The following is a 12104-nucleotide window of genomic DNA, read 5'->3' as shown; positions in this document are numbered from 1 at the left end:
CCAAATAACCACGAGTCGAGTCACCGTAGGACTTTGTTTCACAACAGCGATGAAATAACAGTCTCCATTCGGTTCCAGTAAAAAGACAACTTGTCTGGAACATAAAGCAAGAGTAGAGCTGCTTGCGATTTTTCCGCGCGAGAGGCGAACACGATCATGACAGCACAGACAAGTTGGAAAAATCGGCACTTTCCCACACCACTGTTCATTGCCCGGGAAGCAAACCTATTTGGCTTCTGTTTAAAACCGAACTGCAGCAGGGGTCCAAACAACTCTGCAGGAAGCGGCGTAGTTGGAGTTGATCAGCAGAAATGGCAGCGGTGGGATTCGAACCCACGCCTCTGTCGAGACTGGAGCTTAAATCCAGCGCCTTAGACCGCTCGGCCACACTACCAGCCGGCGGCGGAAGACCTTTTCTTGCAACTCCAATTCTGCTCCTGCATGACAACAGGTGCAAAGTCACGTGAAAAGGGTTCCATGATCCCTCTCCGACTCGCACAGCTGCTGGGATGTGCCCGTCTACAATATCAATTTCGCAGCAGATAATGATAGCCCGTCAATCCAGACAAAAATCATTGGTAAGCTGAGTCTATTTTCTCAAACTCTTTTCAGCTACAAATGTATCTGTGAGAGCGTCAGAATATATGATCGGTTATCATTTGGTCAAATTATCATGAGCTATTTGACATTACTGCAATTTCGATTCTTGCATTGCTAAATGATTTCACCCATTGCTCAAAACAGGACAACTTTCACGTTTACACGGAATATGAAGCACACCGGTCTACAGTGAAGATGCACAAAGCTGAGTAGGCCGTGTTCCACATCATACCGCGCAGCATAGTTTCAGTCACTGTGCCTGTTTTGCAGAATACGAGTCCCAAAGAATGTTCTCCACCCTAAAACCGGAGGTAGCACTACAATCCGAGAACGACAGATCACATTGTAAGGATGCTCTGACCTCGGAGCCAGTTCGAGATGCCACTTTTCTTGCCTTTTTGCCTTCACCGTGCAATTCGCTGCAGAGATCTTCACACATGGACACCAACTGAGTTGGAAACCTGTGTGGGAATCGAAGATAAGCGACTCAATAAATTTTGCTAAATTCCATGGTGCGTTTTAGAAATGCAGTTTCTCTTCACCTCAATCTAAAAGGCAGTTTCTGAACATAGTAACAGAAGTCAAAAGGTAATTACCTCACCCCACCCCCACTCCGGAAGAGGTGCTAACTGCCCTTGATTGCTTTTTGTTCACGATGTGAAGAGCTCTCACGCTTGAGTCACCTTCACGTCTCTGGTTGCTGAGTGAATCACAAAAAAGGAATTTCACCAGAGCTGCAACTGCCTCCCTTCCCCACTCGCCCTCCCCGTTTACATTTTCCTGCTCGTCAGTGATTTAAAGAAAACCAAATGAAAAGCAGTCTGTGGCACAATCATTTCGACTGCTCACGGGAAAGGTAGCATTGTGAACCACTGCAGAAACGAACGATTTCCTTACTTTTGCTCCGACTGACCATACTCTGGGAAATTTTCCCAGATTCTCAGTTGAGGATTCTTGCCGCTGGAAGTTACCTCACAAACCCTGTTAATTCGTAATGTATTGAGAGAATCGCACAACAGAAAGCATTTAACACGGAACACAAACAAAACTGGCAAACCAAATGCATTCTCAGACACAGCGAGCATGAATGCTAAATGTGAGACAGTCCGGGGGCATGAGCCATAAAGTAATCTCACAATTAACAACAGGGCAATTCCAAACTACTCTTTCAAACATACTGGAGCCTGAGTGCACCACCACTTCCCAGACAATGCCGAAAAGAGAGAAAGAAAGAATATTATAAGAATGGGTCATAAAAAATGAATTTCAACAATCACAGTCTCGATTAGATTACCTTTCCCTTCCGATGTACCCAGGACGGAAATGAAGGAAGTGGGAGAAATTCAATACCATATGACGTCGAAATTCATTGGAAGGATTTTCTCATTGGCCAGAAAACCAAATAACCACGAGTCGAGTCACCGTAGGACTTTGTTTCACAACAGCGATGAAATAACAGTCTCCATTCGGTTCCAGTAAAAAGACAACTTGTCTGGAACATAAAGCAAGAGTAGAGCTGCTTGCGATTTTTCCGCGCGAGAGGCGAACACGATCATGACAGCACAGACACGTTGGAAAAATCGGCACTTTCCCACACCACTGTTCATTGCCCGGGAAGCAAACCTATTTGGCTTCTGTTTAAAACCGAACTGCAGCAGGGGTCGAAACAACTCTGCAGGAAGCGGCGTGGTTGGAGTTGATCAGCAGAAATGGCAGCGGTGGGATTCTAACCCACGCCTCTGTCGAGACTGGAGCCTAAATTCGGCGCCTTAGACCGCTCGGCCACACTACCAGCCGGCGGCAGAGCACCTTTTCTTGCAACTCCAATTCTGCTCCTGCATGACAACAGGTGCAAAGTCACGTGAAAAGGGTTCCATGATCCCTCTCCGACTCGCACAGCTGCTGGGATGTGCCCGTCTACAATATCAATTTCGCAGCAGATAATGATAGCCCGTCAATCCAGACAAAAATCAATGGTAAGCTGAGTCTATTTTCTCAAACTCTTTTCAGCTACAAATGTATCTGTGAGAGCGTCAGAATATACGATCGGTTATCATTTGGTCAAATTATCATGAGCTATTTGACATTACTGCAATTTCGATTCTTGCATTGCTAAATGATTTCACCCATTGCTCAAAACAGGACAACTTTCACGTTTACACGGAATATGAAGCACACCGGTCTACAGGGAAGATGCACAAAGCTGAGTAGGCCGTGTTCCACATCATACCGCGCAGCATAGTTTCAGTCACTGTGCCTGTTTTGTAGAATACGAGTCCCAAAGAATGTTCTCCACCCTAAAACCGGAGGTAGCACTACAATCCGAGAACGACAGATCACATTGTAAGGATGCTCTGACCTCGGAGCCAGTTCGAGATGCCACTTTTCTTGCCTTTTTGCCTTCACCGTGCAATTCGCTGCAGAGATCTTCACACATGGATACCAACTGAGTTGGAAACCTGTGTGGGAATCGAAGATAAGCGACTCAATAAATTTTGCTAAATTCCATGGTGCGTTTTAGTAATGCAGTTTCTCTTCACCTCAATCTAAAAGGCAGTTTCTGAACATAGTAACAGAAGTCAAAAGGTAATTACCTCACCCCACCCCCACTCCGGAAGAGGTGCTAACTGCCCTTGATTGCTTTTTGTTCACGATGTGAAGAGCTCTCACGCTTGAGTCACCTTCACGTCTCTGGTTGCTGAGTGAATCACAAAAAAGGAATTTCACCAGAGCTGCAACTGCCTCCCTTCCCCACTCGCCCTCCCCGTTTACATTTTCCTGCTCGTCAGTGATTTAAAGAAAACCAAATGAAAAGCAGTCTGTGGCACAATCATTTCGACTGCTCACGGGAAAGGTAGCATTGTGAACCACTGCAGAAACGAACGATTTCCTTACTTTTGCTCCGACTGACCATACTCTGGGAAATTTTCCCAGATTCTCAGTTGAGGATTCTTGCCGCTGGAAGTTACCTCACAAACCCTGTTAATTCGTAATGTATTGAGAGAATCGCACAACAGAAAGCATTTAACACGGAACACAAACAAAACTGGCAAACCAAATGCATTCTCAGACACAGCGAGCATGAATGCTAAATGTGAGACAGTCCGGGGGCATGAGCCATAAAGTAATCTCACAATTAACAACAGGGCAATTCCAAACTACTCTTTCAAACATACTGGAGCCTGAGTGCACCACCACTTCCCAGACAATGCCGAAAAGAGAGAAAGAAAGAATATTATAAGAATGGGTCATAAAAAATGAATTTCACCAATCACAGTCTCGATTAGATTACCTTTCCCTTCCGATGTACCCAGGACGGAAATGAAGGAAGTGGGAGAAATTCAATACCATATGACGTCGAAATTCATTGGAAGGATTTTCTCATTGGCCAGAAAACCAAATAACCACGAGTCGAGTCACCGTAGGACTTTGTTTCACAACAGCGATGAAATAACAGTCTCCATTCGGTTCCAGTAAAAAGACAACTTGTCTGGAACATAAAGCAAGAGTAGAGCTGCTTGCGATTTTTCCGCGCGAGAGGCGAACACGATCATGACAGCACAGACACGTTGGAAAAATCGGCACTTTCCCACACCACTGTTCATTGCCCGGGAAGCAAACCTATTTGGCTTCTGTTTAAAACCGAACTGCAGCAGGGGTCGAAACAACTCTGCAGGAAGCGGCGTGGTTGGAGTTGATCAGCAGAAATGGCAGCGGTGGGATTCGAACCCACGCCTCTGTCGAGACTGGAGCCTAAATTCGGCGCCTTAGACCGCTCGGCCACACTACCAGCCGGCGGCAGAACACCTTTTCTTGCAACTCCAATTCTGCTCCTGCATGACAACAGGTGCAAAGTCACGTGAAAAGGGTTCCATGATCCCTCTCCGACTCGCACAGCTGCTGGGATGTGCCCGTCTACAATATCAATTTCGCAGCAGATAATGATAGCCCGTCAATCCAGACAAAAATCAATGGTAAGCTGAGTCTATTTTCTCAAACTCTTTTCAGCTACAAATGTATCTGTGAGAGCGTCAGAAGAGACGATCGGTTATCAATTGGTCAAATTATCATGAGCTATTTGACATTACTGCAATTTCGATTCTTGCATTGCTAAATGATTTCACCCATTGCTCAAAACAGGACAACTTTCACGTTTACACGGAATATGAAGCACACCGGTCTACAGGGAAGATGCACAAAGCTGAGTAGGCCGTGTTCCACATCATACCGCGCAGCATAGTTTCAGTCACTGTGCCTGTTTTGCAGAATACGAGTCCCAAAGAATGTTCTCCACCCTAAAACCGGAGGTAGCACTACAATCCGAGAACGACAGATCACATTGTAAGGATGCTCTGACCTCGGAGCCAGTTCGAGATGCCACTTTTCTTGCCTTTTTGCCTTCACCGTGCAATTCGCTGCAGAGATCTTCACACATGGATACCAACTGAGTTGGAAACCTGTGTGGGAATCGAAGATAAGCGACTCAATAAATTTTGCTAAATTCCATGGTGCGTTTTAGAAATGCAGTTTCTCTTCACCTCAATCTAAAAGGCAGTTTCTGAACATAGTAACAGAAGTCAAAAGGTAATTACCTCACCCCACCCCCACTCCGGAAGAGGTGCTAACTGCCCTTGATTGCTTTTTGTTCACGATGTGAAGAGCTCTCACGCTTGAGTCACCTTCACATCTCTGGTTGCTGAGTGAATCACAAAAAAGGAATTTCACCAGAGCTGCAACTGCCTCCCTTCCCCACTCGCCCTCCCCGTTTACATTTTCCTGCTCGTCAGTGATTTAAAGAAAACCAAATGAAAAGCAGTCTGTGGCACAATCATTTCGACTGCTCACGGGAAAGGTAGCATTGTGAACCACTGCAGAAACGAACGATTTCCTTACTTTTGCTCCGACTGACCATACTCTGGGAAATTTTCCCAGATTCTCAGTTGAGGATTCTTGCCGCTGGAAGTTACCTCACAAACCCTGTTAATTCGTAATGTATTGAGAGAATCGCACAACAGAAAGCATTTAACACGGAACACAAACAAAACTGGCAAACCAAATGCATTCTCAGACACAGCGAGCATGAATGCTAAATGTGAGACAGTCCGGGGGCATGAGCCATAAAGTAATCTCACAATTAACAACAGGGCAATTCCAAACTACTCTTTCAAACATACTGGAGCCTGAGTGCACCACCACTTCCCAGACAATGCCGAAAAGAGAGAAAGAAAGAATATTATAAGAATGGGTCATAAAAAATGAATTTCACCAATCACAGTCTCGATTAGATTACCTTTCCCTTCCGATGTACCCAGGACGGAAATGAAGGAAGTGGGAGAAATTCAATACCATATGACGTCGAAATTCATTGGAAGGATTTTCTCATTGGCCAGAAAACCAAATAACCACGAGTCGAGTCACCGTAGGACTTTGTTTCACAACAGCGATGAAATAACAGTCTCCATTCGGTTCCAGTAAAAAGACAACTTGTCTGGAACATAAAGCAAGAGTAGAGCTGCTTGCGATATTTCCGCGCGAGAGGCGAACACGATCATGACAGCACAGACAAGTTGGAAAAATCGGCACTTTCCCACACCACTGTTCATTGCCCGGGAAGCAAACCTATTTGGCTTCTGTTTAAAACCGAACTGCAGCAGGGGTCGAAACAACTCTGCAGGAAGCGGCGTAGTTGGAGTTGATCAGCAGAAATGGCAGCGGTGGGATTCGAACCCACGCCTCTGTCGAGACTGGAGCTTAAATCCAGCGCCTTAGACCGCTCGGCCACACTACCAGCCGGCGGCGGAAGACCTTTTCTTGCAACTCCAATTCTGCTCCTGCATGACAACAGGTGCAAAGTCACGTGAAAAGGGTTCCATGATCCCTCTCCGACTCGCACAGCTGCTGGGATGTGCCCGTCTACAATATCAATTTCGCAGCAGATAATGATAGCCCGTCAATCCAGACAAAAATCATTGGTAAGCTGAGTCTATTTTCTCAGACTCTTTTCAGCTACAAATGTATCTGTGAGAGCGTCAGAATATATGATCGGTTATCATTTGGTCAAATTATCATGAGCTATTTGACATTACTGCAATTTCGATTCTTGCATTGCTAAATGATTTCACCCATTGCTCAAAACAGGACAACTTTCACGTTTACACGGAATATGAAGCACACCGGTCTACAGGGAAGATGCACAAAGCTGAGTAGGCCGTGTTCCACATCATACCGCGCAGCATAGTTTCAGTCACTGTGCCTGTTTTGCAGAATACGAGTCCCAAAGAATGTTCTCCACCCTAAAACCGGAGGTAGCACTACAATCCGAGAACGACAGATCACATTGTAAGGATGCTCTGACCTCGGAGCCAGTTCGAGATGCCACTTTTCTTGCCTTTTTGCCTTCACCGTGCAATTCGCTGCAGAGATCTTCACACATGGATACCAACTGAGTTGGAAACCTGTGTGGGAATCGAAGATAAGCGACTCAATAAATTTTGCTAAATTCCATGGTGCGTTTTAGAAATGCAGTTTCTCTTCACCTCAATCTAAAAGGCAGTTTCTGAACATAGTAACAGAAGTCAAAAGGTAATTACCTCACCCCACCCCCACTCCGGAAGAGGTGCTAACTGCCCTTGATTGCTTTTTGTTCACGATGTGAAGAGCTCTCACGCTTGAGTCACCTTCACGTCTCTGGTTGCTGAGTGAATCACAAAAAAGGAATTTCACCAGAGCTGCAACTGCCTCCCTTCCCCACTCGCCCTCCCCGTTTACATTTTCCTGCTCGTCAGTGATTTAAAGAAAACCAAATGAAAAGCAGTCTGTGGCACAATCATTTCGACTGCTCACGGGAAAGGTAGCATTGTGAACCACTGCAGAAACGAACGATTTCCTTACTTTTGCTCCGACTGACCATACTCTGGGAAATTTTCCCAGATTCTCAGTTGAGGATTCTTGCCGCTGGAAGTTACCTCACAAACCCTGTTAATTCGTAATGTATTGAGAGAATCGCACAACAGAAAGCATTTAACACGGAACACAAACAAAACTGGCAAACCAAATGCATTCTCAGACACAGCGAGCATGAATGCTAAATGTGAGACAGTCCGGGGGCATGAGCCATAAAGTAATCTCACAATTAACAACAGGGCAATTCCAAACTACTCTTTCAAACATACTGGAGCGTGAGTGCACCACCACTTCCCAGACAATGCCGAAAAGAGAGAAAGAAAGAATATTATAAGAATGGGTCATAAAAAATGAATTTCAACAATCACAGTCTCGATTAGATTACCTTTCCCTTCCGATGTACCCAGGACGGAAATGAAGGAAGTGGGAGAAATTCAATACCATATGACGTCGAAATTCATTGGAAGGATTTTCTCATTGGCCAGAAAACCAAATAACCACGAGTCGAGTCACCGTAGGACTTTGTTTCACAACAGCGATGAAATAACAGTCTCCATTCGGTTCCAGTAAAAAGACAACTTGTCTGGAACATAAAGCAAGAGTAGAGCTGCTTGCGATTTTTCCGCGCGAGAGGCGAACACGATCATGACAGCACAGACACGTTGGAAAAATCGGCACTTTCCCACACCACTGTTCATTGCCCGGGAAGCAAACCTATTTGGCTTCTGTTTAAAACCGAACTGCAGCAGGGGTCGAAACAACTCTGCAGGAAGCGGCGTGGTTGGAGTTGATCAGCAGAAATGGCAGCGGTGGGATTCGAACCCACGCCTCTGTCGAGACTGGAGCCTAAATTCGGCGCCTTAGACCGCTCGGCCACACTACCAGCCGGCGGCAGAACACCTTTTCTTGCAACTCCAATTCTGCTCCTGCATGACAACAGGTGCAAAGTCACGTGAAAAGGGTTCCATGATCCCTCTCCGACTCGCACAGCTGCTGGGATGTGCCCGTCTACAATATCAATTTCGCAGCAGATAATGATAGCCCGTCAATCCAGACAAAAATCAATGGTAAGCTGAGTCTATTTTCTCAAACTCTTTTCAGCTACAAATGTATCTGTGAGAGCGTCAGAAGAGACGATCGGTTATCAATTGGTCAAATTATCATGAGCTATTTGACATTACTGCAATTTCGATTCTTGCATTGCTAAATGATTTCATCCATTGCTCAAAACAGGACAACTTTCACGTTTACACGGAATATGAAGCACACCGGTCTACAGGGAAGATGCACAAAGCTGAGTAGGCCGTGTTCCACATCATACCGCGCAGCATAGTTTCAGTCACTGTGCCTGTTTTGCAGAATACGAGTCCCAAAGAATGTTCTCCACCCTAAAACCGGAGGTAGCACTACAATCCGAGAACGACAGATCACATTGTAAGGATGCTCTGACCTCGGAGCCAGTTCGAGATGCCACTTTTCTTGCCTTTTTGCCTTCACCGTGCAATTCGCTGCAGAGATCTTCACACATGGATACCAACTGAGTTGGAAACCTGTGTGGGAATCGAAGATAAGCGACTCAATAAATTTTGCTAAATTCCATGGTGCGTTTTAGAAATGCAGTTTCTCTTCACCTCAATCTAAAAGGCAGTTTCTGAACATAGTAACAGAAGTCAAAAGGTAATTACCTCACCCCACCCCCACTCCGGAAGAGGTGCTAACTGCCCTTGATTGCTTTTTGTTCACGATGTGAAGAGCTCTCACGCTTGAGTCACCTTCACATCTCTGGTTGCTGAGTGAATCACAAAAAAGGAATTTCACCAGAGCTGCAACTGCCTCCCTTCCCCACTCGCCCTCCCCGTTTACATTTTCCTGCTCGTCAGTGATTTAAAGAAAACCAAATGAAAAGCAGTCTGTGGCACAATCATTTCGACTGCTCACGGGAAAGGTAGCATTGTGAACCACTGCAGAAACGAACGATTTCCTTACTTTTGCTCCGACTGACCATACTCTGGGAAATTTTCCCAGATTCTCAGTTGAGGATTCTTGCCGCTGGAAGTTACCTCACAAACCCTGTTAATTCGTAATGTATTGAGAGAATCGCACAACAGAAAGCATTTAACACGGAACACAAACAAAACTGGCAAACCAAATGCATTCTCAGACACAGCGAGCATGAATGCTAAATGTGAGACAGTCCGGGGGCATGAGCCATAAAGTAATCTCACAATTAACAACAGGGCAATTCCAAACTACTCTTTCAAACATACTGGAGCCTGAGTGCACCACCACTTCCCAGACAATGCCGAAAAGAGAGAAAGAAAGAATATTATAAGAATGGGTCATAAAAAATGAATTTCACCAATCACAGTCTCGATTAGATTACCTTTCCCTTCCGATGTACCCAGGACGGAAATGAAGGAAGTGGGAGAAATTCAATACCATATGACGTCGAAATTCATTGGAAGGATTTTCTCATTGGCCAGAAAACCAAATAACCACGAGTCGAGTCACCGTAGGACTTTGTTTCACAACAGCGATGAAATAACAGTCTCCATTCGGTTCCAGTAAAAAGACAACTTGTCTGGAACATAAAGCAAGAGTAGAGCTGCTTGCGATATTTCCGCGCGAGAGGCGAACACGATCATGACAGCACAGACAAGTTGGAAAAATCGGCACTTTCCCACACCACTGTTCATTGCCCGGGAAGCAAACCTATTTGGCTTCTGTTTAAAACCGAACTGCAGCAGGGGTCGAAACAACTCTGCAGGAAGCGGCGTAGTTGGAGTTGATCAGCAGAAATGGCAGCGGTGGGATTCGAACCCACGCCTCTGTCGAGACTGGAGCTTAAATCCAGCGCCTTAGACCGCTCGGCCACACTACCAGCCGGCGGCGGAAGACCTTTTCTTGCAACTCCAATTCTGCTCCTGCATGACAACAGGTGCAAAGTCACGTGAAAAGGGTTCCATGATCCCTCTCCGACTCGCACAGCTGCTGGGATGTGCCCGTCTACAATATCAATTTCGCAGCAGATAATGATAGCCCGTCAATCCAGACAAAAATCATTGGTAAGCTGAGTCTATTTTCTCAGACTCTTTTCAGCTACAAATGTATCTGTGAGAGCGTCAGAATATATGATCGGTTATCATTTGGTCAAATTATCATGAGCTATTTGACATTACTGCAATTTCGATTCTTGCATTGCTAAATGATTTCACCCATTGCTCAAAACAGGACAACTTTCACGTTTACACGGAATATGAAGCACACCGGTCTACAGGGAAGATGCACAAAGCTGAGTAGGCCGTGTTCCACATCATACCGCGCAGCATAGTTTCAGTCACTGTGCCTGTTTTGCAGAATACGAGTCCCAAAGAATGTTCTCCACCCTAAAACCGGAGGTAGCACTACAATCCGAGAACGACAGATCACATTGTAAGGATGCTCTGACCTCGGAGCCAGTTCGAGATGCCACTTTTCTTGCCTTTTTGCCTTCACCGTGCAATTCGCTGCAGAGATCTTCACACATGGATACCAACTGAGTTGGAAACCTGTGTGGGAATCGAAGATAAGCGACTCAATAAATTTTGCTAAATTCCATGGTGCGTTTTAGAAATGCAGTTTCTCTTCACCTCAATCTAAAAGGCAGTTTCTGAACATAGTAACAGAAGTCAAAAGGTAATTACCTCACCCCACCCCCACTCCGGAAGAGGTGCTAACTGCCCTTGATTGCTTTTTGTTCACGATGTGAAGAGCTCTCACGCTTGAGTCACCTTCACGTCTCTGGTTGCTGAGTGAATCACAAAAAAGGAATTTCACCAGAGCTGCAACTGCCTCCCTTCCCCACTCGCCCTCCCCGTTTACATTTTCCTGCTCGTCAGTGATTTAAAGAAAACCAAATGAAAAGCAGTCTGTGGCACAATCATTTCGACTGCTCACGGGAAAGGTAGCATTGTGAACCACTGCAGAAACGAACGATTTCCTTACTTTTGCTCCGACTGACCATACTCTGGGAAATTTTCCCAGATTCTCAGTTGAGGATTCTTGCCGCTGGAAGTTACCTCACAAACCCTGTTAATTCGTAATGTATTGAGAGAATCGCACAACAGAAAGCATTTAACACGGAACACAAACAAAACTGGCAAACCAAATGCATTCTCAGACACAGCGAGCATGAATGCTAAATGTGAGACAGTCCGGGGGCATGAGCCATAAAGTAATCTCACAATTAACAACAGGGCAATTCCAAACTACTCTTTCAAACATACTGGAGCGTGAGTGCACCACCACTTCCCAGACAATGCCGAAAAGAGAGAAAGAAAGAATATTATAAGAATGGGTCATAAAAAATGAATTTCAACAATCACAGTCTCGATTAGATTACCTTTCCCTTCCGATGTACCCAGGACGGAAATGAAGGAAGTGGGAGAAATTCAATACCATATGACGTCGAAATTCATTGGAAGGATTTTCTCATTGGCCAGAAAACCAAATAACCACGAGTCGAGTCACCGTAGGACTTTGTTTCACAACAGCGATGAAATAACAGTCTCCATTCGGTTCCAGTAAAAAGACAACTTGTCTGGAACATAAAGCAAGAGTAG

The 12104-nt window shown here is 45.3% G+C and overlaps 3 non-coding genes across 3 annotated transcripts; all 3 read right to left on the bottom strand.

Moving 5' to 3' along the window:
• Nucleotides 1–312: 312 nt before the first annotated feature.
• On the bottom strand, nt 313–394 carry trnal-uaa (transfer RNA leucine (anticodon UAA)). The gene has a single exon. It is a non-coding gene; the product is annotated as a tRNA-Leu (tRNA).
• Nucleotides 395–6306: 5912 nt separating this feature from the next.
• On the bottom strand, nt 6307–6388 carry trnal-uaa (transfer RNA leucine (anticodon UAA)). The gene has a single exon. It is a non-coding gene; the product is annotated as a tRNA-Leu (tRNA).
• Nucleotides 6389–10302: 3914 nt separating this feature from the next.
• On the bottom strand, nt 10303–10384 carry trnal-uaa (transfer RNA leucine (anticodon UAA)). Its single transcript has one exon. It is a non-coding gene; the product is annotated as a tRNA-Leu (tRNA).
• Between the last annotated feature and the right edge of the window lie 1720 nt (nt 10385–12104).

The sequence above is a fragment of the Chiloscyllium punctatum genome, chromosome 46, assembly GCF_047496795.1.
Source record: "Chiloscyllium punctatum isolate Juve2018m chromosome 46, sChiPun1.3, whole genome shotgun sequence".
Lineage (NCBI taxonomy): Eukaryota > Metazoa > Chordata > Chondrichthyes > Orectolobiformes > Hemiscylliidae > Chiloscyllium > Chiloscyllium punctatum.
Note: the sequence above shows the minus strand (reverse complement) of the source record. Positions and strands in the feature narration are given on the sequence as shown.